Source organism: Natator depressus, chromosome 2, assembly GCF_965152275.1.
Source record: "Natator depressus isolate rNatDep1 chromosome 2, rNatDep2.hap1, whole genome shotgun sequence".
Classification (NCBI taxonomy): Eukaryota; Metazoa; Chordata; order Testudines; family Cheloniidae; genus Natator; species Natator depressus.
The window spans coordinates 71658871-71683544 of record NC_134235.1 but is presented as its reverse complement, the minus strand read 5'-3'; the positions used below and the strand labels follow the sequence as shown (position 1 = coordinate 71683544).

The 24674-nt window shown below is 40.6% G+C and overlaps 1 pseudogene; it reads left to right on the top strand.

Moving 5' to 3' along the window:
- The window catches only part of LOC141981427 (chloride channel protein C-like), a 102748-nt pseudogene that overhangs the window by 63000 nt on the left and 15074 nt on the right, over positions 1–24674 (top strand).

The following is a 24674-nucleotide window of genomic DNA, read 5'->3' as shown; positions in this document are numbered from 1 at the left end:
AAGAATTACAGCTAATTTCCCTGGTTCAGAGTGAGGTCTCATACATTTGAAGGCACAGACAAAAAAATATATCCTCTCAGTCATTTCCCTCCCACTCTGTTCCCTTTCCTCCCCTTCAGTCTCCTCCCAGGGCCATTTTTTTCAAAGAGCTTTTTGAAACAGCTCAGTTGCTCTGTATATTAATGTTCTTTTAAATAAGACACAAAAGATAGCAAGGTCAGCAATACAGAAACTAGCGATGAATTTACCCTTGAAAACAACTGATAATTTGCATAGCCGAGTTATCTACACACTCACAAACACACCCACACACAATTAAGACATATCTGGAATTGCTTTCTCAAAAGCCATAATAAATTCCACTTGGCTCCTTCAAATAAAACTGGAAAGAACTTGGACTATCTATGTGTCGATCTGGTCACCCCATCTCCAAAAAGATATATTAGAAATGGAAAAGTTACAGAGAAGGGCAACAAAAATGGAACAGCTTCCGTATGAGGAGAGATTAAAAAGCCTTTTCAGCTTGGAAAAGAGACAACTAAGAGGGGATATGATAGAGGTCTATAAAATCTTGACTGGTGTGGAGAAAGTGAATAAGGAAGTGTTATTTACCCCTTCACATAACACAAAAACTAGAGCTCACCCAATGAAACTAATAGCCAGCAGGTTTAAAACAAACAAAAGGAAGTACTTCTTCACACAATGCACAGTCAACCTGTGGAACTCATTGTCAGGGGATGTTGTGAAGACCAAAATATAACAGGATTCAAAAAAGAATTAGATAAGTTCATAGAGGACAGGTCCATCAATGGCTATTAGCCAGAATGGCCAAGGATTCACCACCCTGCTCTGAGTGTCTCTAGCCTCTGTTTGCTAGATGCTGGGAGTGGACGACAGGGGATGGATCGCTTGATGATTGCCAGCATTGGCCACTGTGGGAAGACAGAATACTGGGCTAGATGGACCATTGATCAGACCCAGTATGGCCATTCTTACGCTATAATAACTTATTATTTGGTAATGAGGTGGAAATGAGGGAAAGAGAGAGGTCCTACATTTTTGGCCTTCAGCACCCATAGCTAAAGAGGCCCAGCTTGGGTTTCCCCTTTCCCAGTACATCATAGATGTTAGAGATGGAAAAGAACTTTTCCATTAGCTCATCTAGTCCTTTAGGAACATAAGAATGGCCATACTTGGTCAGACCAAAGGTCTATCTAGCCAAGGATCCTGTCTTCAAACAGTGGCTGGTGCCAGATGCTTCAGATGGAGTGAACAGAACAGTGCAATGTATCAAGTGATCCATCCCCTGTCATCCAATCCCAGCTGCCTTCCAAGGCTGGATATAATCAATCCCCAGACAGAAGATGTGTCAGATATTAAACTGAGACCAGCAAACTGTACATCAAAAAACAGGTGAACAATTAGGCCCAACTCTTTTGTTGCCTTTCTTGCTGTGAAGCAGAGAAACTCACTTTGTTCTGCATTTCTGAACCTCATTGATCTTACAGTCTGTTACATTCTGTGCTCTGGATGATAAGGTTCCCAATACAGCTGTATCTAATTCATAGCTGCTACAGAGCACCACTACAGAGCACCAGCTATACTGCACACCACTATAAACACCCTCCTTATAAAATCTAGTTCACTGGAACACTCAAAGCTACCAGGGAATGCTCTTTAATGAGGGTAAAGAGTACTTGAACACATCTACAACTTGGCAACTCTTCCTGCTTTTTATAAGCTACTATACACTTCAGAGAGAAAGTATCTTAGAGGCTACTTTTTAATGGAACAAGTTTACTTAAGAGCTGAGTCGATCTGGTGCCAGTAGTTCTGTTTTGTTCTAGCTTAATATTAGCCTTGTCAAGGTTCTTATAGTCTCCTGTGTGTTTCTGTATTACATACCATATAAAGATATATTTGGGAGCCAAGAATTCTGGCTGCAGAGTATGTTGTAGTGGGCTCATTATATGTCCCCCCCCTTTTTTTTAAAAAAAAAAAGTATATCAGAAGTGGTTTCATATTAAAGATCCATGGAATAAGGATGAGATTTTCCTTCCCTGTCTACTTTTCCCTGAGCTCATGCTGCATACTTCAGATCCAGATATCAAACTAACCAGAGTTTGAGGATTGTTTTGGATCCAAGGTCTTGGTTTGGCTCATTATGAAGATAGGGGTAGTTAGTGAATTTCAGATGTGGTTTCGGATTTTGAAAATCCCTAGGCTTCGGGGGTGATCAGCCTTGGGGTTTTGGTAACAACCAAACTAAAAGATTCCTTACTCATTTTGCTGATGCAAGTCTTAATTCAAATAGAGCTTTCCAAGACATACACAGCACATCTTGTTAAACCTCTGTTCAAAGCAAATGCATTTCATGCATAATCAGTGCTTACATCCTGATGAGCATTATAACAAAACAAAAGAGAAATGGAGAGAGAAATATTTGCACATAAGAGGGCACATGGCCCATCTGTTATGGAGAATTCGGGGCAAATCCTGGTCCCTGCATTGGCAGCACAAGGGAGGAGAGAGTTTCCCTAATGGAACAGCTGAGGGTTCCCTAGTGTGGGGTGCCATTCAACTGGCACATGAGAGAAGCTGGAAGATGAGTGAGTGTGTTCTAAGTTAATCTGGGGCCCCAAATGGCCTCAGTTTTAGAGGAGTGTAAAGGTGGCATAAAGCCATCTTTGTTTTCTTCCCCTTTCAGCTCTGCTGCTCAGCATAGCTGAGAATTTTAGTAACATTCATTACCTGGGAAGCCAAATACAGTATCTACAGCCAAATAGTAAAGATACTTATTAAAGTACAACCAGTCTCCATTTATAAGTTCTGTTAGTTGAGAAAGGGGTTTTGGTCAGCCCACTTACCTGTGAACAAGCCTCCAGGTTATGTATGGTTCTGAACTCTCAAGAACCATTCATAAAAATATCAGGATTTTGTAGATTTGTAACCGAGTGAGAAATGTTGTTTTATGTGAACATGAATGAGATGCTGAAATTATTGCCAGATGTAGTCTTACTACTGTGTGTTCACCTGAATGCCCAATTTTTTTTTTTTGAGTTTTTCTAACTGTCAGGTAACCATAGCCAGGGCTATTTTGTATTTTTCTTTGTATGAGATCTGATCTGATCTATCGGTCTATCCTTCTATATATGCTGTCCTTTCTCTCCACGTTACAATATATATTATCTTACTATGTTGATTGTTCTAGATTTCTAGCAAGGCTGATTTCTAATAGACAGACTTTTTCTATTATGGCACAAATAAATAAAGTGTGTGTGTACACATACAGTTTGTTTATTTTTGCCATAATAGAAAAAGTCTGTCTTTCTAAAAATCAGTCTTGCTCAAGATATGGAATGGTGGTCATAGCGATTATATATTAATGCAAGGTGGAGAATCTCTCTCTCTCTCTCTGTCTCTCTCTGATAGATTCAAGTAATTTTAAAATATGAAGTTTGTTCCTAGATAATTTGAATGGATTTCTTAATATATTAATATTATATCATTCATAAATCAAGTTGTTCTCTGATCCATTTACAAGATGGTTTCAAGTTGTCATGTGAATGGAACTTTAAAGATGTTGTCAAATCTGGCTTAAGTACATGACGTGTCTGTACAAAGTACAGTGATTCGTACTTCAACCTCCAGCATGAATGGTGTTCTCCAGGTTACTTGCTCCTGTTGACATGGAGTGGACACACATGGAACCAGTCAGTGCACTGCAAGTGAAGCCCTGGACGTGTAAGACCATCACAGAGCTGTTGCTAGTCAGTCTTAGTTTGTAGGCTGAGTGCCACTTGTGCCTCTACAAATTTGGATGCTTAATGCCGGGTGGTTCCATGACCAGTTAGTATGCCAATGTTCTAACATGCCCAAAGCTTAAACCAGAAAGCACCTGTTTGTGCCATACATAATAAATGGGTCAGGGGACAACTATATTGCAACCGGGTCCCTTGATTTGTTTTAATGATGGTGTAAATGGGGACTTAAAGGATAGGCTCTGAGGTGAGAAAGGATACCCCTTCTTGAACCTAGATGCTGTATGGTGAGACCTGGTTTTGGTGAGCCAGGTATGGTTGAGAGAGGATATTACATCAGACCACATGCTAAGAGCATTTCTTTCCTTCCCATAAATCTTTGATGTTTCTGATATCAGTTTCTCCTTATCAGATTTACATCTTTGAACCTACCTGTCCTATTTCTTCTTGACATTTTTGCTTTGTACCTTGTCCTTTGGATCTTACCATGGGATTCATTGGCTGTGTAATTTGTCTGATTATGGTGCCATTCTGGTTTGTAAAGTGCATATTTTTAGGTCCTCCTGTCTGGACAGGATCATGTCAGCTGGTCTTTTATCAAGACAGAATTTTCATGGGTGATAATTTACACAATTAAGACTAACCCAAAGGCTTAGATACACAGAGTCAAATTCTGGTCTCTGTTATACTGCTGTAAATACAGAGAAGCGTTAATTAAGACTGGAATTTGGCTCTGTGTATGGAAGCATAAATCATCAAATTCTGTCTTGGTAAAAATACATGGGGACTTGATTCAGTCTGGAGTGGAGGTCTTAAGACAAGCAATTTACAAACCAGAAGGGCAGTATGATGAAGTTTTATTCAATAGAGTCACTCTGGATTTATACTGGTGTGAGCACAGAATTTGGCCCCCAATATGAACCTTACTGTGCATCTGACCTTGTAGAATGATTGTCTTTCATTTAGGGTCTGATCTTGCACTATTGAAGTCAATGGGTGTTTCAACATTGACTTGAGAGCCAGTAGAATCAGACATTTACACTGGTATAGATCAGAAGTAACATAATTTAAACCAGTGGTACTACACCAATGTAAAACTGGTGTTAGTGAGAACAGAATCTACCTCGCTAGCAACTTTAGACATCTCACCAAGGCAGCTTTTTAGATCCTGCAGAACTCTTTCCAAAAACATCTTAGTTACCAGTATAACTCATTTTCTGTTAAGGGAGGAGAATGTCAAATCCATACTGTCTCTTGATATGTTTTCTATTTCTGAGGAGTCCCTCAAAACCAAAAGGAGAGACTTCTACACACTTTCCACAGAAAGAAATGCACTACAGCAGCACATGAAATGAATAAGTTTTATTTCAGCAGTAGTGCATGAGCCATTCCAGCCTCCTGTAGGCCATTATCTAAAAGATGCATTGAGTCACTTCCAGCTGGGGGAAGCTTGATACAGTTTCTCCTGGCTCAGCTAGAGGGAGACTCCTTTTTGGCTCACCTGGTGCAACTTGCTGCCTGTGGATCAGGAGGGTCGCAGTTCAGCTTTCAGATGTGGTAATATGCAGGTGGAACACACAGCAAGTTCAGCAACCGGATGGGGTATTCCACTAATTGGTTAAGCCTGTTCTAATGTCTGGCCTCCAGTTGGCAGACACAACAAATTACTGACATTTTCCACTTAACAACCAAACCCACCAGAAAACCAGCTATGCTTTCACAGCAGCCAGTCAGACAAGCCCATTTTTTTGAAGACGTCATTACAAGTGATTTGAATTCAAACAGTTGTTCAGCAGAATAACTAGTTTAAACCAAAGCCCATTGAAGTCATTTAGGAGTCTTTATATTAACTTCAAGGGGCTTTGGATCAGGCCCATGAGTGAGTGTATAGGGGAAAATGTATGTCTATGTTACTGTATCAGAATAAATATATTCATTGTAAATGTTTTAATGCTGTTGAGGTACAATGATATGTTTATTATCCTTCTTGGAAACCTTTCCAAATTCACCTCAAGCTGAAATTATTATTGTTATTTTTTTGCTCATATTCAAATCTATAATTTCTTCTCTATTATAGCCCTTCCCACTTTTTGCCTCATCCTCAATAATAATAATTAGTTAGCAATTGTGGTTGTCACAGCAGAAATTATCCTTTATTTCCAATAAAAGTGAAAGCATACAGTACTTTAATATTCAATTGTTTGTCAGTGCACGTCATGAGAAGTCAAATATCCTTTTCAAAATAATATAAATTATTTAAAAACATTTTTATAGTATTTGACAAATAGTCATTGGAGGAACCCATACTTCAGTACACTGGAAATATGTAGAATCAGATTAGGAAAAATACATGGAGGAGAATTGCTCAGCTGTAGAATGGCCAAGGTGATACAATCATGATTTTTGGGGTGGGGGGTGCAGAAAGCGGGGGAGGAGGAGGAGGAGGAAAGAACCAAATCCTGAAAGTCAATTTTTTTGTCATGGCCATGACAAATATACATTATAGATGGGCCAATAATTATAGATGGGTCAAAGCTATGAATTTCTCATCTGGATCCAAAACCCTATAAAATAGGGGTGGTGCTTATAGATCTACGTTTTTGGTTAAGGGAATATCTCTAACAATGACGATGAGTTTTGGCGATTGGTATAGTATCTTCTTTTTTTTGAAAATATCTGTGCTTGTACAAATAATAGTAAATGTAACCTGGCAATATCTTTGCGAGGTAGGATTTAGTATCATCCTCATTTTACACACTGGAACACTGAGGCTTGAGGGGTGAAACAACTTTCCTAAGGTCATACAGGATGTTTATAGTACAGCTGGGAAAAGAGCCCATGGGTGAAATCCTAGCCTTATTGAAGTCAATGGCAAAACTCCCATTGAATTTACTGTGGCCAGGATTTCACCCCCATCTCCTGTCTGCCACTGCTGTGCTTTAGCCACAAGACTAGCCTTTTCCCACACTAACGGCCTGATCCAAGGACAGGCCAAGTGCCCTCAAATCCATGAGTTTATATTCCCTCATCTTGATGACTGCAATCTCCACTTTTATGGTCTCCCTAAGTCCCAGATCTCCAAACTTCAGTTTGTCTGAAAGGCCACCTGATAAACTCTACCTGAACGTTAAAACACTTGTTGTCATTCTACCCTACCCAAATACTGTGTTAGTCAGTGTTTCGAATTTTAGTCTGTGCTATCGTGCATCAGCCAGAATGGAAATGTTAAGGTGGCTGGTACAGTATATGATGGTGGAGGCCTTGCATGAAGCTTTCATAAAAATGGACCCACAGGAGCCCTCCTCAATCTCTCCAATTTTGAAATAGCTTTATTGGCACAGACTGCAAGAAACTCATCAGATTATTGCATCTGAAGAGCAAGAGCCAATTTAGTATTTTTCAAATTTCCCATGGAAGGTGCTCTGAAATGATCCATCCAAAAAATGTTTATTTCCCTGTTCGGATTATGGGGTATTTATTTTAGCACACAGTATTACAGGTTTCTCTCTTTATGCCTTTGGAATTTTGTTTGGAACATTTGTGTGAATTTAAATAACTTGCATTTTGGGAAATAACTTTCTCTGACTCTGATTGGTTATACTGCCAGAACAGCTGGATTGTGGACAGGCCTAGCTTTTAAAGTGAACATTTTTGTAGACTCTTGTAATGGTCTGGAGAATGCAGGGATAGCTGAATTATTACCATACAACTCCTGTGAAATAACCCCGCAGCACCAAATCTCAGTGCTTCTGTCAGCTGACTCAGGCTTGCGGGGCTTGGGCTGCAGGGCTGTAAAACTGCAGTATAGACATTTGGGCTTGGGCTGGAGCCTGGGCTCTGAGACCCTTCAAGGCGGGAGAGTCTCAGAACCTGGGGTCCAGCCTGAGCCTGAATGTCTACGCTGCAATTTTATAGCCCCACAGCCCGAGATCCATGGGCCTGAGTAGGCTGACCCAAGCCAGCTGTGTCTGTACCAGGGGTCTTTTATCGCAGTGTAGACATACCCTATCTCTACCAGTGTTAATCCATTTAAGTCAGCGGCTACATATATACAAACATAATTATCTCTCTCTTTCTTTGTGTTCTCACTCATATGCATTATATATTTCCATCTGTCCATGTATCCTCTGCATGCATCAGTCCTGCCCTTCCCTCCTGGATATGTCAGTGTGGATAAGAATTAGAGCTAGTCAAAAATTTCCAAGAAAACTGCTTTTCTATGAAAAAATTGGATCATCGTCTAAACAATATTTCATGAAAAGTGTCTGCTTTCTGTGAAAAAAATTCAATTTTTCATTACAAAAAATGGCATGTCCAAAACCCAAAATGTTTCTGGTCATAAACTAAAGGGTTTCAATTCTGAAATGCTGCTAGTAGCTCTTGGGAGTTGTAGTTCGTGTGTCTCGCGGTCCCATTCTCCTCTGTGGGATAGGTTCCCATCAGTAAGGGTATGTCCATGTATCCTCCCCACCCACCCCGGCCTTCAGTTCAGCACACAGTGGTTTGTATTGTTTTGCCTCCCTGTTTAGAGCCTGACGTTTGGAAGTGCAAAGTGTGAAGTCAGTGGACATTATGGGTGCTTGGAGCACCTCAGGATCAGGTCCTTAGACTGTAAGTTCCACAGGGTGTATCAATGTCTCCTGCTTTTAATGAACGTAGCTACTTATGCTGTAAATATTCCCTGAATAATAAACTATAATAGGCTAAATACTTCACTGGTGCAATCCAATTGGAATGAATGGATTTGAAGTTCATTTTTGTAGCAGGTTTGTATCAAGTACTTTTTCCTGTTTTGAATTATGCCAGTAAGAGCGATGAGCTCCAGCCCTGGAATTTGGATTCCCTAGACTGTGCAATCAAAACTGGGGAATGTGCAGGTTCAGGTCAGAACCTAATGGCTTGAGTTCATCTCTTGCTGGCATGGTTTATTATGGTTTGATTAGAGAGGAACAGGGAATTGTGTATATGGTTATCTTTCAATATTTAGGAGCCATTTATGTTGTTACTATTTGTATTTTGTTAGTGCTCACAATATTCTAGGCACTCTACATGCACACAAGACCCAATTCCTGCACTGAAGAGTTTCCAATCTAAGACCAGAAGCAGCAGAACTGAGGGTGCAGGGAAAGGATACAACATACAATAATTTTACTGTCTATTTATTTTGTCAGTATCAGATATCTTTAACTGTATCCTTGGCTAATTTCCCAGTGGCATCGCAGTTAGAAGATGGTCTGTGACAGGATCTGAAGCAAGAGAGGATAGTGGCTTTGTGAACTAGTTCAGGGAGGGCTTTCCATACGTAAATGCCAGTGTGGAAGAGAACACAGACTGTTGGAGAAGCAGATAAATAGGAGGGCTGTGGCTGGTATTACTGGTGGAGTAGAAAGGGCAAAGGGAGTCACAGTTCCTGAGGCAATTCTCAGAGTTGCGCCATGCCCTGTGGAAATGTAGTCAAGAACTGCATTCTTCATATTTTGTACCCAGACCATAACCACTCAGTTTTGAGCATGTTGAGGCATGACTAGGTTAAGAAGCCACTTGGATACCTCCAGCACATTGATCATGCTAACAAATGTCTCAGACAGTATTTTGTCTACCTCAGTGGGTTAGATAATCACATTCAAAATTAATTAAACAGACAATGAGGGTTGCCAACTTTCTAATCGCACAAAACCGAACGCCTTAGCTCTGCGCCTTCCTGAGGCCCCGTCCCCGCTCACTACATTCCCCCTCTCTGGGTGGCTCGCTCTCCCCGACCCTCACTCACTTTCACTGGGCTGGGGTAGGGGGTCGGGGTGCGGGAAGAGGTGAGGGCTGTAACTGGGGGTGCAGACTCTGGGGTGGGACCGGGGATGAGGGGTTTGGGGTGCAGGAGGGGGCTCTGGGTTTGGGGGGGCTCAGGGCTGGGGCAGGAGGTTGGGGCTTGGGGTTGGAGCAGGGGCTTACCTTGGGCAGCTCTCGGTCAGTGGCGCAGCAGGGCTAAGGCAGGCTCACTGCCTGTCCTGACTCCGTGCTGTGCCCTGGAAGTGGCCAGCAGCAGGTCCAGTTCCTAGGCGGAGGGGTGTGTGTGTGTGTGTGTGTGTGTGTGTGTGTGTGTGTGTGTGTATGGGGGGGGGAGGGCTGGAGGCTCACCTGCAGGCACCACCAACGCCTCCGCACCCCCCCGCCCAGCTCCCATTGGCTGCGCTTCCCAGCCAATCGGAGTGCGGAGCTGGTGCTCGGGGCACAGGCAGCGCATGGAGCCCTGTGGCTCCCCTGCCTACGAGCCGGACCTGCTGGCCGCTTCTGGGGTGCAGCGCGGTGCCAGGGCAGGTAGGGACTAGCCTGCCTTAGATCCGCAGCACTGCCGGACTTTGAACGGCCCGGTTGGCAGTGGTGACTGGAGCCTCCAGGGTCTCTTTTCGACCGGGTGTGCTGATCGAAAACCGGACGCCTGGCAGCCCTACACACAATGGGCCTGGTTTTCTACTGGCCTGTTCCTTGTGCCATCATTTATACCTTCTCAAACTGGGTATAAACTGCTGCTGTTCTGAATAGCTAGTATTGTATCTTCACTTTGCACTGATGTAAAAGACTTCACAAGGCGAACAGCTAGGGTAGCCTATTTTGGCTGGACATATTTCTGGAGGTTTGATCACATGACATAATCTTTAATTAAAGATTAATCTTTAATTCCTAGAGACTCCAGGACAATCCTGGCAACCCTAGGGACAGCAGCAAAGCATCAGGATTTGTGTTTTTAAAAAATGTTTGTGTTGTTTTCTGCAAACCCCCTAAGCTGCAGAATGTCTCCTTTCCAGAAATCATAAGTAAGACTAAGAGTTTGCCATGGTTATTTTTAGTAAAAGTCACAGGCAATAACCAAAAAATCACTGAAGCCTGTGACCTGTCCCTGACTTTTACTGGAAATAACTGACAAAATGGGAAGTGAGGAGGGTCCAGCAACCATGGCTGCTGGGGCTCAGAGGTTCCCCCTGCTGCCCACAGTGGCTAAGAGTACAAGGTCCCCCATGGTGCTACTGCTAGTTGGGAGCTGTGGGGTCCCATGGTGGCTGGGAGCTGTGGGGTCTCCACCAGCTGACACATCCAGCCACGCTGCCCCTGGGCTGAAGCGGAAAATGTCAGGGCGGTCTCTGGAAGTCATAGAATCTTCCGTGATCTCTGTGACAAAATTTTAGCCTTAGTCATAAGCATTCTCATCCATTCCTTCCCCCACCCTTTTGCTCTGCATGTTCTCACATTGTAGAGGGGTCCTGTTTCCCAACAGACATCTGAGACCATGTGGAAATCCATTTGTCATCCGTGTACAGTAGTGGCTAAACAGAGAGACCTTTTAAATCCTCTCTGGGAAACAAGTGACAGAGACATTCAGCTAACCTAAACAACACATTTCAAACTAAGTACTGTACTATCTAAATGACTTCTAGCAGGAACAGCCAAATCTCCTCTCATTTGAACAGCTTGAGAAAGCCAGGACCAGAGGATGCTGGGAAGCTTGCCTTTTTGAGATCTATATATATATATATACACTTGTAACTATATTGAACTGAGGTTGAAGTCTCTGCCAAACCTTTGCCTCCTGATTTAACTAGAAGGCACTCTCAGTTAGTACTCAGCTAACCAGTAGATGGCATAGAGTCTCAGGTCATATCTGTATTAGAAAGTTTATCTAAAATTGATTTTAAATAGATCTAGTTCAAACAGTGCATACCGACACTGTAGACACACTTCAATAGGTTTAAATCTTGCTTTTATTGGTTTAGTTTGGTAATTTTTAATAAATTTAAATACCTGTATCTTAGGTGCTTGCATGGATTTAAGTAGATCAATTTTAAAATAAATCTAGTTAAACCAGTGTCATTTTTCTAGCAGAGACAGGGTCTTATACTGCTCTTGACTTGCATACATTGACATCAGTGGGAATTCTCCCTGTGAAATCAGTGTCAAAGCTCCCGTTGCCTTTAATGGTACAGGATTGGTCTCTAAGGGCAGTATATATGTTGTATGTATTATTATCCTGACTCCAAAATATGACTAGATCAATTCTGGAATGCAAGGTTCCTGATTAGGATACTTTCATTGCTGGGCTTTTATTAATGACAGTGTGTACTTTTAAGCTAAAAATTTGTGTAAAAGAAAAGGGGTTAATACATAGCTAATATGCACTGAAACCTTTTTATTAAGTTAAAAAAAGAAAGTGGATTTTAAATGTAAACAGTCCCCTGCTATGCTGTGAGCCCCAGCACAGCCGGCTTCCTGTATGCTTGCTTGAGAACCAGAAAGTGAACGTTAATGCAGTAGAGCCCAGAGGCCCCAGTAATAAGAGTGGGTGCTGTACTTGAATAGAAGTAATGAAACAAATCCAGCTAGTTTCACTGTCCAAACTGAGTGTTTTTTTTAAAGCATACCTGGTGAACATAAATTATATTTAAACAATTGAACAGTTTTGATGATCAATGGTGTTAATAACACAGATAAGTACTTTTTACAATTTCCACCTAGGCATTGTCCCTTTAAGTTAATCACGCTGAACTTTCAATTATTAGGAGTTTGAATTGTTCTGTCTAAATGCTCTTAGCAACCATCACAAACATAAAGCAAACCCAACAACAAATTTTTGAGAACTATTTATATAAAAGCCAATAATCAGACAGGATAATAAAACAATAGTTTACAAGAAGCCCAAATAAAATCCAATGCTCTTCTGAGCAAGATGGTCTGTAGCTAGTCAATAGCTAAACATTCTCACCACATAAAGTGAAGGGTTGGAGTCACTGCTAAAAAGAGGAAAGCAAATAAATCTGAACAAGCAGAATGGCCTGTGTTCTTAATGCAACTCAATCCTTAGAAAATGGTCTGATTTGGATTTTTAAAAAATAACTTTAAATCCTTTAGTCATTTAAAAGTTGCTCAAAATTAAGAGAAAACTATAGTTGAAGAGGCAAAGTGTTGTCTCCTTTAATTAAGTGAACTGTTGTCTAAGGAGACCTCTATATTATTAGAAGACCGTTTTGCAATTTACTTAAATGGGAAAATTTCCATTGAATTAGAGAGTAGCAGGACCAGAACCTATATTTTCATTAACCATTTCAAGACAGCCTACCTCTTGGGATATTCATTTTTTTACCAAATGAATGTGTCTTGCTGAGTTCCTGTTGATTAAGGGGCAGATATTTTTTGTTCTGTATTGCTTGAAGAATTGTCTGTGCAATTGTTACTGTTCATGGGAGTATGCAAGACATCTGTGCTCTGGTGAAAAAAGAATCTGAAACTTTAGTGTCCTTTGAAATACCCCAGTGCTATTGTATGGTATGTTATACTTAGTGATTCCCATTGGAAAACATTGTTCTCATGTGTCTTAATAAAAGAAGACCTGTGTTATCTCTATTTTAGTGATATAACAGTATTTAGGCAATGCCACGGTCAAATCCAATCCTGCATCCCTCCCTTACTGACTACTCACATCAGAAAGGTCTAAAGGATATAGATCCATAGTTAAGTATCTGTCGTTTCAAGTCTAAACTCTTTAAAGGGACTTTGAAGAGAGACAAATTTAAATGTTGTTGCTTAGAATTCAGCCTGGTTGATGAAGCCAAGGGACACATTGCATAAGTGGATATAACTCCACTGTGGCTTGATGTCCTCCAAGAAGCACCAAATTGGAAAGGGATGAAATTGGCCAATTATGTTTAAATTTCAATTTGCCATGTAACTCTGTTTTATAAACAATACTGTTGTATGCTTTTCCTTAAAGCAGTGTTCTCCCTTAGAATAATGGACAAGTAAAAAAAAAAATTACTGCTGACTTTGAACAGAAACGTGAATTGTCTCACATCTGTAAAAGCTGACCTGTGATAATTCAGGCTCTGCCATTACAATAGCTGTAATAGACTCTTCGTGATCCCAGGCACAGCCAAGAATAGTTAACCGTATAACAAGCCAGCTGTTTCTCCTACACTAATGACTTATTTGAGCAAACTTAAGGACGTTTCATGGCATATTACAATAATTTGAAACATTCATCCTGCATGCTAAATAGCAATGTTGAGGGGTGAGCGGAGAGCAAAGCCCAGATACTCTTTGGTGGTGAAGAAACAATTTTTCACCAATAAAAATAAATTGTAGAAGCTGCTGCTGTTCAACTGTAATCAACTAGCATTGATTTCTACATTTATTTTATTTACAAATTATATACATCTTTCATTTGCATCTTGTAATACTGGAAAGAGTTAATCGTATGTTTGCATTCAAATCCAGTACACTACGTGCAGTACATTTTGAAATAGTGTAACGAATGATTTGTGGAGATATCATTTAAGATGGGAAGTATATTTTAAGTAGTCTATTTAAATGTTGGGGAAACAGGGATATTAAAAAAACAAAAGGTTACCCAAATACAGCAATTTACCCAACAATTCTGCCAGTCATGTCATGAAGAGTAGCACCTTTACTTTGTGAGTACTTCCATTGGTTAAAAAGGAAGAATTGATGTTACTCAATGAGAGTGAGGATAGAAGAATCTGGCCTGGTTCTAGCAGCCTTATTTGCACTGAATATCATTAAATTCTTCATGCAGATCCATGTAAGTGTGCGTAAGAGTGACAGAATGTGGCCACTAGATTTTTATTTGGCCATAAGAACTGAGGATGGTGTGCCGTGTCTGTTATTGCCTGAAGCCTGTGTGGGATCAGTAGGAATAGAGTACTGTGTGGTGCAAGGGGACTTGCAAAGGGAATACAGGACTTTGCACCTGTATATGACTTGTTCAAAAATCTAGTCCAGATTGGTAGTGGCCGAAACTCATTGTTGTTTCATGGGTACTTAATGCCACATGGGAAGTGAGTTTGTCATCTCAGTTCAGTTCTTCCTAGACAGGTGACACATCACAAAACCACCACTACAGCTGGCATTATTTAGTACCTTTGTTGTGACTCTCAACAGGGAGGACAACAACTGACAGCATTCTTCTTGTACCTCCTGAGGTGGTATTTTCAGGACAGGGCTGAAAGGTACCTTCGTAAGTCAGGATGTAGATGTTAAAGGATTTTGGACTCCATGATTGTCACACAGACCTCTTTAAAAATGAATACATTATCTAAAATGAAAGACAATAAAATAATAAAACAACACAGGCCAGGTATACAGATGTAGTTCCATTGACCTCAGTGGTAAGGCTCTATCCCAGTATATGTCTTTAGAGGTTACTTTACAATTTTCCAGAAAATATCTTTATTTTACATCCCTTTCCACCATAAAAAAAAACAACCCCCACCCATAAGGTGTATCTACATCATTTGCAATTAACGAACAGCAGAGCTACAACCCATAAAGCTTGCCCAGGACCTTAAAGATGCTACAAGAGACTTAAAAAAATTCCTTACATTTGGTTTGTCAGAAATCTTCAAAGGTTCACCCCCCAGTCACCACCTTTACCATGAATACTACAGCAAAGTTGAGTGGAAGCTTGAATTTTTCCAAAGTGCTTTACTTCAAACTGTCTAATCTGGGACAGATTTCCAAAGGATTTTAGTTCAGATTAAGATTCTTTTAAAGTGAGAAAAGTCATGGAGGTTGATGAATAGCTTTTACAACATCCTGCCATGCGTATGTATCTTAACACTCAGAGAGGCAAAGCTTGATAAGCAATTTTATTGGGTAATTACTTTTTTTATATTCGCAAATAAAACAGATTGATTTCCAGCTTGAAGTAATTTACTAACACATTATAAACTCGTCAGATGCTAACATGGTACAGTACGCCTCATTTCCTGTTTACTAAATAATCCTTTGGACGTCTGTTTTGTGTCTTTCAGGTTAAACCTGGAATTGTTTTTTGCCAGAGATGTCATGGAGCCTTGTGTTAGAGTCCTCCACTTAAGGGAAAACATTGCCTCACTGGCTCAGCTTCTTGCTAGCACCAGCCGTGGTGGATTCCCAGTGGTTTACAAACCCAAGCCAGACCAAGCAGAGGTGTTCCTAGGAACTATTACAAGGTAAAACATTATCAAGCTATTTCTTTGTTGTGTGGCCTTTCTGGCCATCTTTCAGGTTATGAAAGAAACGTTTCACACACTGTGTTTATTAAGATTACAGGATGTAAATACAGGTCTTGGTCCTGCTTTCACTGAAGCCAACAGCAAATCTCCCTTTGATTGAAGCAGATTTGGGATGCTGATGTGTGTCACATCAGATATTGCTTGAAGAGCTCCAAAGAGGTGCCCCTGTGTGGTATGTGTGGGTCCACGGGAAATGGGAAATACCCCTAATCCTTGAAGACTCACAAGAATTATAAAGCAGAAGGAATTAGGTGATCAAACTAACCATAAAAATAAGCCACGTCAAAACAAAAATAACCTGCTGAGTAATCACAATCTTCTTCCTTTTTTTAATATATGTTTTTACTAGAATTAAATGCTATAAGATAAAACCTATCATAGTCAAGATAAAACAACAAAGTCAGAAACGCAAACAACAGATTACCGTAAACAGGATTTAGTCTAAGCAAACTCTGTCATAGTGAGGACTATCAAAGGGTAAAGAAAATCTCTTGATAAAGAAACTATTGCTGGAACTCCATTTCATAATAACACAAGTTTGACTCCATTCCTGTAGGAATGGACCTTAAGATTGGCCTCCGTTTTTGGGAGGGGTGGGTCAGAAGTGGAAGAAATTGCAGCTTAATCACAACCTTGCTTATGGGGCAGGGGGGGAAGAGAAGGAAAATAATGCACAAAAATGCTGGTAAACAGGAATTCACATATCAAAAAGCAATAAAATATTAATCCATATAATCACCATACCATAAACATGCAGCTGCTCAGTTTCATAATAATATTATAGTGTCTTGTGCAATGAAAGACACTATGTAGATACAAGTTCCTAAAACTCTTGAGTCTTTTCAAACTTTCCTTAAAAGAAGTCCTTTAATCTATTGCTGGAATTCTACCACCACTGGAGTGGAAGCCAGAAGCTGTTTAATAACAACACAAGGATACAAATACTGTATCCAACTGAACTGGTAGAGTGAAGGGAGAGGCTCTTCAATTGAAATTTGGCCAGGACTTATTCTTAGAAGAAGTACTAAAGGATCTTTATGGATAATCAATGAGTCAAGGATCTTTATGGACAAGTCAATGAGATGGCATTTATCATCTGTTTGAATTAACCCCTGGAACAAGACTAAGGGCTTGTCTTCATGTACAGCGCTTCGTGGCACAGCTGTACTGGTATGCTGCACCAATGTAGTGCTTTAGAGAAGACGCTATTAGTTTGATGGGAGAAGTGGTAGCTATGTCAGCAGGAGGAGCTCTCCCATCAATGTAGTGCTGTCTACCTGGGGGTGGTGGGGGAGGTCGGCATAACTACATCACTCCGTGTGTGGATTTTTTTATACCCCTGAGCAATGTCATCATACAGATATATGTCTATTGTGTAGACCTGGCCTCTGGAAGTTACAACTAAAATCCTCTCCAAACCAATACATCAGAGGTCTAGAAACGCCACTTAGGAGAGGTGTATCATAATCTCTCCATTCTATTGGAAGTGTCTAGCCAAGAACCATTGCCTCTGTTCCTCATAGGCCATGCTGATGACTTCTATAGATTCTTGCGCAAAACCTGCTAGCCAAATTACTGTCCCAAAATGACACTCAGCTTGAGGCACAGCATTAACTGTTTTTTGGAAAGACTCACATTACCACCTCTAGCCCTACCCTGATGGACAAACATCAAGAAGTGTGTGAATGAGTTCATTGCGGGTTGGGAGGCGGGAGCCTAGGAACATTTAAATAACATCTTTTTCTGTGACTGCTCAGAAAATGTCCTTCCCACACCCTAACCGTTAATGTGTTTTTTCTGAGGGAAATTTGGAAGTAACTCTGTATGTACATAAGGTCCTCTTTAACATTTTAGTTCCAGCAAATTGAGACTGATGAGCTTTCAACAGGATCAGGCTGCCCACATATTTTGGGTGTTCCAGTTATCAAAGCAATCCCTAAAAAGAGGAGCACTTGATTTTAAACCTTGTACTTACTATTATTTGTCTGTATGAAGGTAGCACCTGCAAGCCCCCAATCAAAGTCCCATTTTGCTAGGTACTGTACGAACACATAACACAAAGATAGTCCTTATCCCCCAGAGCTTACAGTTTTGTTCTTAGAGGTCTGTTTTCAAATAAATAAATAGACTGATACTTAGCAGTTTCCACTTGGTCATTATTAGGCTTCTCTGATGGCTTTATGGTCAGACAAAGTTTAGGTGAACAATTAAGGGGGAAAAGGTGTTTGAGAACATTTGCTTTAATAAAAACTGACTATGCTTCACTAAGAGGGACAACACTGTGTGGGATTCCCAAAGGGAGGGAAAATAACTGCTTAGTACAAGGAAATCCACTGTTGGGTTTGCTTGGTGTGCAGTTTTCCAGACAGAATGTAGGCACCAATAAAGTGGAATGTCACATAGATAACACAGATTTGCTTGTTCCCTCATACTATTGCTCTTGTTAATGTTATTAGTAAAGGATAAACCATTGAAACACAAATCCAATGGTTGACGAGCTGCAGTGTGTGCTGGTTTGAAGATGTTTCATAACATAAACTAACACATTCATTTATTTCATTTATTAATTTATGTCAAAAGAAGAGTCAAAGCAATTAGTACCATATTTTACAATGGGTGAATGGAAATGATTTTTCTGTAGGATTTGTGGTATACATGATATATTATCTGAGTCTCAATCTGGAAAAAGACCGAGGTAATGCTTGTAGGCTGTGGAGACAACAAGAAGAAGGTAGAAGATTTTGTTTTGACTGTCTTAGAGTTTGTCGCTCACTTCAGTGGAGCTCTGCAGGCAAAGACTGCCCAGGGGATGTGCTGAATCCTGGTGTCCTGAGGACTCTAGTTGACACTGGAGAGGGCAAGTTGTTAATCACAGCAGAAGCTTTGCTAGCCAGCTCAAGCTGCCTTGGTGAAATGAAGGTTGTGGACAATTTCCTTGTATTGCTGTGGCACCCCTACACCCTCATGAGTGGAATTCTGTGTAGCCATTGTCTGAATTTATCCATTGAACTTGTGATGTGCCATGGATAGTTAGGACTTGATTTTATGACTTACCTCCTGTAACACAAGGTATTTCTACACTGCAATTAGACACCCATGGCTGGCCCATTCCAGCTGGCTTGGGGCCATTGGGCTCAAGCTAAAGGTCTGTTTAATTGTGCTGCAGACTTTTGGGCTTGGACTGCAGCCTGATCTCTGGGACTGTCCCTCCTTGCAGGGTCCTAGAGCCTGGGCTCCAACCCAAGCCTGAATTTCTGCACCACAATTCAAAAGCCTCTTAGCCCGAGCCTAAGTTAGCTGGCATGGGCCAGCCATGAGTTTTTAATTGCAGTTTAGATATACCCACTGTGTCTTGTAAGACCATGATGAGAAATGCTTTAGAACTGATTCAGAGGGAAGAGTGTTGCTTACTGAATCTAAGACACCATTCTCTGTAGCTCCTTTGATTTCATTTAGATGTCTCCCATCCAAGTACTGAAGCTGCCTGACTCTGCTTATGTTGTGAGATCTGACATGATCACAAGCCAAGGTGGTGTGATTACAGGCAAAAAAATTTCAGTTTCAACATTTTTCCATTTTAAAAAAATGTACAGTGCCCCAAAGTTTTCATATGGACCTGTTTCGACATTGCAATTATATTATCAAATGGGCTTCCTCTGGCACCAAAATATGATGGTAATAGGTAAAAATAAATCAGAAAGAGGAACAAAGAGGGGAAAAGTAACAGCTCAGCCATGAACTCTGTGCTGAACTAGCTTCCTTCGTGCACCAGGACTTGGAGCACATAATCTTAAAACTATTTCTCATTTGAAGATTTTCAGTCATTGGTGTTTCTCTGCCATTTCTCCTCATGAAATAGCTATGGCTGCCCCACAGTGAATATAAAAGCATATACTGAACTTTCCCACACTGTGAGATGCTGGAGATGAAAGGTGCTGTATGAGGGCAAAGTATTATTTATTGTAAGTGTGAATTATTCTGCCTCTAACAAGAAAAGGCTGGTGAACTTTAGTTCTTACGAAAGCAAAGACTAAAGCCAGACAGTGTTGGCAGGCACTTCGTAAGCTTTCTCGCACAGGTCTACAAATGCACCTCTGTGCTGACTTGTAACAAACACCCTGCTAGTCCAACCCTGTTCAGACTTTCAGCCTTGCTTAATAGAGCCAAATTTTGTGTTAGCTTTTGTGATATGGACACACATCCACTTGGGGTTAGGATGAGATCACCACACTTATTTTTGCTTGGGTGACCTAAGCGTGAGGTCTTCCCTGGCTGAGAAAGTCCTATATGAAACTAATAACATATTTGCAACAGAGACTAAAATTGTTAAAGAGAAAGGAGCTACAACTGAAGCACAAGCTTCCAAAGCAAAGGACTCCTTAGAGTAAGGATCTTGACATTTTGCCACATTCACTACACAGTGCAGTCCAGGGAAACCCGCACAGAATTCAGATTGAGGAACGTGTGTCTGGAGAACTTGATGCATGGAATTAATAAGAATGGGGGATTTATGCTGCTGAATATAGGAGATTCAGAGTCTGGCTTTAAAAATGTCCGAGATGATCCCAGCTCGCCAAAATAGGACAAGCTATTTTCTATCAGGGCAGGTGAAGCAGGATGCTTAGCAAACACAGCAAATGAAAAGCATTGTATAAATGGGTCACCCCTGGAGGTTCAGAGGGCTGTAAATTGCATTGCCCTGCTCCTATGGAAGTAACTGTGTCCAAGATGGGATTTACCCTTGACAGAGGCCAGAGGTATTGCTGCTACCCTCCCATGGGGGTTCTGCAGGAGAAATGAGGTGCATCTTTAAACTCTTGCTGGGGATCAATAAGAGCATTTTCAGCGGAAGCTGCTTGGGAGATGCTCTGGCCTTCCCACTGTCTTGGCTGCTGTGGCATGTGTCTCACTCCTCTGTGAGACAACATGTGCTGCTCAGACCTGGTGTCCTCCCTCCACTTGACAACCCTTATATGGGCACCATCCTTCATGATATCTAGCCTGGCAACGTTTGTGCCTCCCAAGACACTGGCCTTCTCCACCCCCATGCAAGTGTACCTCTCCAACTTGCTCTCCTTCTTTCTTTGAGGTGTGAGGGAATAGCACCTTTTACCCAGTGTCTCTTCCAAAACCAGGGATAGCTTCTCAAGACTTAATTCCACATTGTCCAAGAAAGTGAAAAACTGGGTATTTCTTCAGTCAGATCCTCCCAACATTCACCCAGGAAAGGCAGGTGGATGGATGGCTTCTCATGGCAGGATCTGTTTCTTCTGCTTCCTTTTGATGAGGTGACACTGAGGAGTGAGGGAAGAATTTTTCATAGCCTGAGTTCTTCCCACCCTATCCTAATTGCTGCAGCTTTAAACTCTGCTCAGACAGGGCACTGAGTGCTCAGTGCTACAGCTGTATCATAGAGATTGCCTACAAAGTGGTCACTGACTAGCCTATTTGGGTATCGATAACACAAAACAGGCCATTTTCTTTATACCTAAACCTGTAGGCTTTGTATCTTATACAATTTATCTGCTGGAAGGGACGGGGGCACTTTTCCTTATTTTTGCCATTGCATCATTACCTGCACAGCTGTTATCCATTATTTCCCATTTTAACTGAAGGAATTTTTTTAGGTTGATTTAGTTTGATCAGGAGAAGGTAATTGCACAGAAACCACAATGTCATAGAGTCTAAGCAGGACTTTACAAAATATGTTGGATCTAATGAAAAACTGGTAAAATCTTGGCTTATTGCCACTGAGTGGGATATTTCTGGCATCTTGCCCACATTTTGTGTGTGTACTTTTTTCACCTAGGAAACCCCATCTCCTCCCACCCATGATGTTCACTGAGACGTCAGCATTTATGGTTAATGGAAATTATTATACTTCAGACAAAAATAAATAAAAGTACACTGCCAAAAATTTTACGTCCAAACTGAAACTGTCACAAAGCACAAACAAACAAACAAACAAACCAATTTCACTTTGGTTGCAGCTATTTTAGCCGTTTTGGATATGCTACACGGGACCAGGAGCGGCTGTGTCCTGTGCAATTGCCACCCTCAGATCAAACTACCTCAGCTTAAAAGCTTTCAGGTAAAAATATCTCAATGATTTTAGGTGCCTAAGTCCCATTTTTCAAAACTAACTTGAGTTTGTTCCTTTGGGAAATGGAAATTAGGGTCCCCAGTCACTTAGGCACCTTAGTTCATTTTTCTCTTCCTCTAATTGAAAGGGTGGAAACTGAGGTGAAGATTTCAAAAGTGGCTAATGATTCTAAATGCTTCAAATAATGGGTGTCCATCTTCAGACATCTTAAAGGGGTCTATTTTTTTTTTCAGAGTTGGTGCTTGGCATTGTTTGAAAGTCAGGCTCCTTTAAAGTATATCATACTTTTGCGTACTGAAAAGTTTGAGGCACTCAAACGTAAGCATAGGATTCCGTACAAGCTTATCCCTCCTTTTAATCAAGAAAGAAATCTTAGGGGGTTGTGCAGAGGGAAAGAAGGTACATACTTGTGAAAATGGGTCCAAATGGGTTTCAAAATGACTTTTGAAAATCTTGGCTTAAAAGCTGAATTAGGGCTTGATCCAGCATATTGGTGCCCTAATCATGTGAGTAGTCTGTATTCACGTGAGAACTTTCAATAAAATTGGTATTACTTGTGTGAGTAAGACTCCTTTTGTGATTAAAGGTTGAAAGTTTGCATTCCTGGAGAACAGGAACACTGGGAGTTACCACACAGACAAACAGAGCTGCTGTTATGCTCTCATAAACAGTTCCTACACAGCACTGGATGTTAGTACCTGTTTTAGTTAGACAGGGAATGCTGGCCAGGATACCCAGGTTTATTCTTTACTCATTTCAGGATGTGCACTGAGATATTGAACCTTCAACTACACAGCCATTAGAAAATTCTCTTTGACTTCCCATTCAGAGGACACCTTTAATGCCCAGTGCTGCAGTCCACACAGGAGTCCAAGCTATAGTGTGGGGCTTGAACTTCCAATAACCTTCTATCCAGATGCAAATCCAGATCCAGATTGCTACCAACAGAGGGAACCAAACAGCATTTATATTTGCAACACTATTATTTGTTGTTGTTGTACTGGTCATTCTGCTTCCTTTGTGAGGAAACACTATATTCATAAACCCTCTATTGGCTAGTCTTGTTTTAAATTGTTTTAAATTCCCTGCTTGTAAACTAGTAAGGAAAGGAGATGCTTTGTTTTCCTCAATTTAAAGAGATGGTAGAGCAGCTGTTCCAAGTAACAATAATGACACTATTGCTGAGACAAACATTTTCATGATGATGCATGGGAACACTAAATCCAAACCACATTGTTTAGCTATTGCATGCTTTCACTCCAGTAAAGGGGAATGTCACAGACCTGAAAGTAAATCGAAGAGATCATAGTTTAGAAAATATGACAAAGTTGAAAACTTAAAGCTGTATTACACAGTAACATCCTTTAACAGGGAAATAATTGCTCCAAAGTACTGTATATATGTATATTTCATGGCAGTTTATTAGGTATGATTTGTATCTGGTCAGCAAAGTGAATAGAAACCATTGTGAGTGAAGAATCTTTTGTGGCAGGGTACAGACTGCTGATATGTGCTGCTGGGAAAGGAATATGGCACTGTGAAAAGTTACGGATGTGTTCAGGACATAGAAGCATTTCTATGATTCTATCACTTGAATGCATCCATAAGAGGGGATGGTTTTTTTCTAGTTTACTTCCATCCACTTCACCAGATGGCTCCCCACATATACACACACATTCTCTCACACCCTTTTAATAAGCCAATGTCCCTATATTTTGTATGAGAAGCATTTGCATTTGGAAAGAAAAATGCAGTGCAACAGTTTGGGAGTGAATGGAAGGTTTAAGAAAAGATCCTAACATTCATGATGCCCAAAACACTTAATATGTGAAGTAATTCTTGAGTGTGACTGTGGAAAAATTTACCTTAATATCAGCAAAGTCTCTCTCTGCTGGCACCCTCTGAAATAATTTGTCATTTTGCAAGTTGGAGAACCTTATCCTTCTGGCACTTTGTTGAGAGGATACTAAATTTAGATCCCAGGAATGCAAAGTTACTCAATCTGATACAGAAGGCTGCAAAGTTCATGCAATACGTGAGGAGATAAATGTATTGCATAAAGATTTTCTTTTCTTTTAGAAGATCATGCATGGTCTTCCCATCATTCCTTCTTCATAATGGTGATCCTTCGAGCACTGATCAGTGATAGAGATGAGGCAAATTATGTGGACTACACTTTAAAATGCTGAATTTAAATTGAGCCAACAATAAAAAAAAAAAAAGCACATTACGTACATGAAAACTTTGTGTGTGTGCAAATGGGGTAGTTGACTGCATATAAAGGTGCTTTTGAAATTATTTGAGTACAAGTATGGGATCTGAGAACATGTTTGTTTGTATGATGTCATAAATTCCTGAGTTTGAAAAGCTGACCCAGTTAGTTTAAATGTGAGATTTAAAAAAAAAGATACAGTGTACAGTAACCTGACATTTAAATTAGAACAACTCACTGAGAGCAACCTATTGCTGATTTGGGCTGCTTGTTAAAATAAATTGAATCCAGCACTTTCAAAAAACCCCTTTGACATTATACTCCTCCCCATATATTGTCAGATTCCTAGGACAGTGTAGTTCATGGGCAACGAAGATGGAGGAAGGTTACGGAGTTTATGGCAGAGATTTTTATTTTGGATCTTAATGTGAAACTTCTTACAAAGAACAACATTATTTGATACTTTCAAAATGAGTGGGCCTGTTTCATTATACAAATAATTGTGCAGGTGTGGCAGGATTCTGCCACACAGCCAGAGT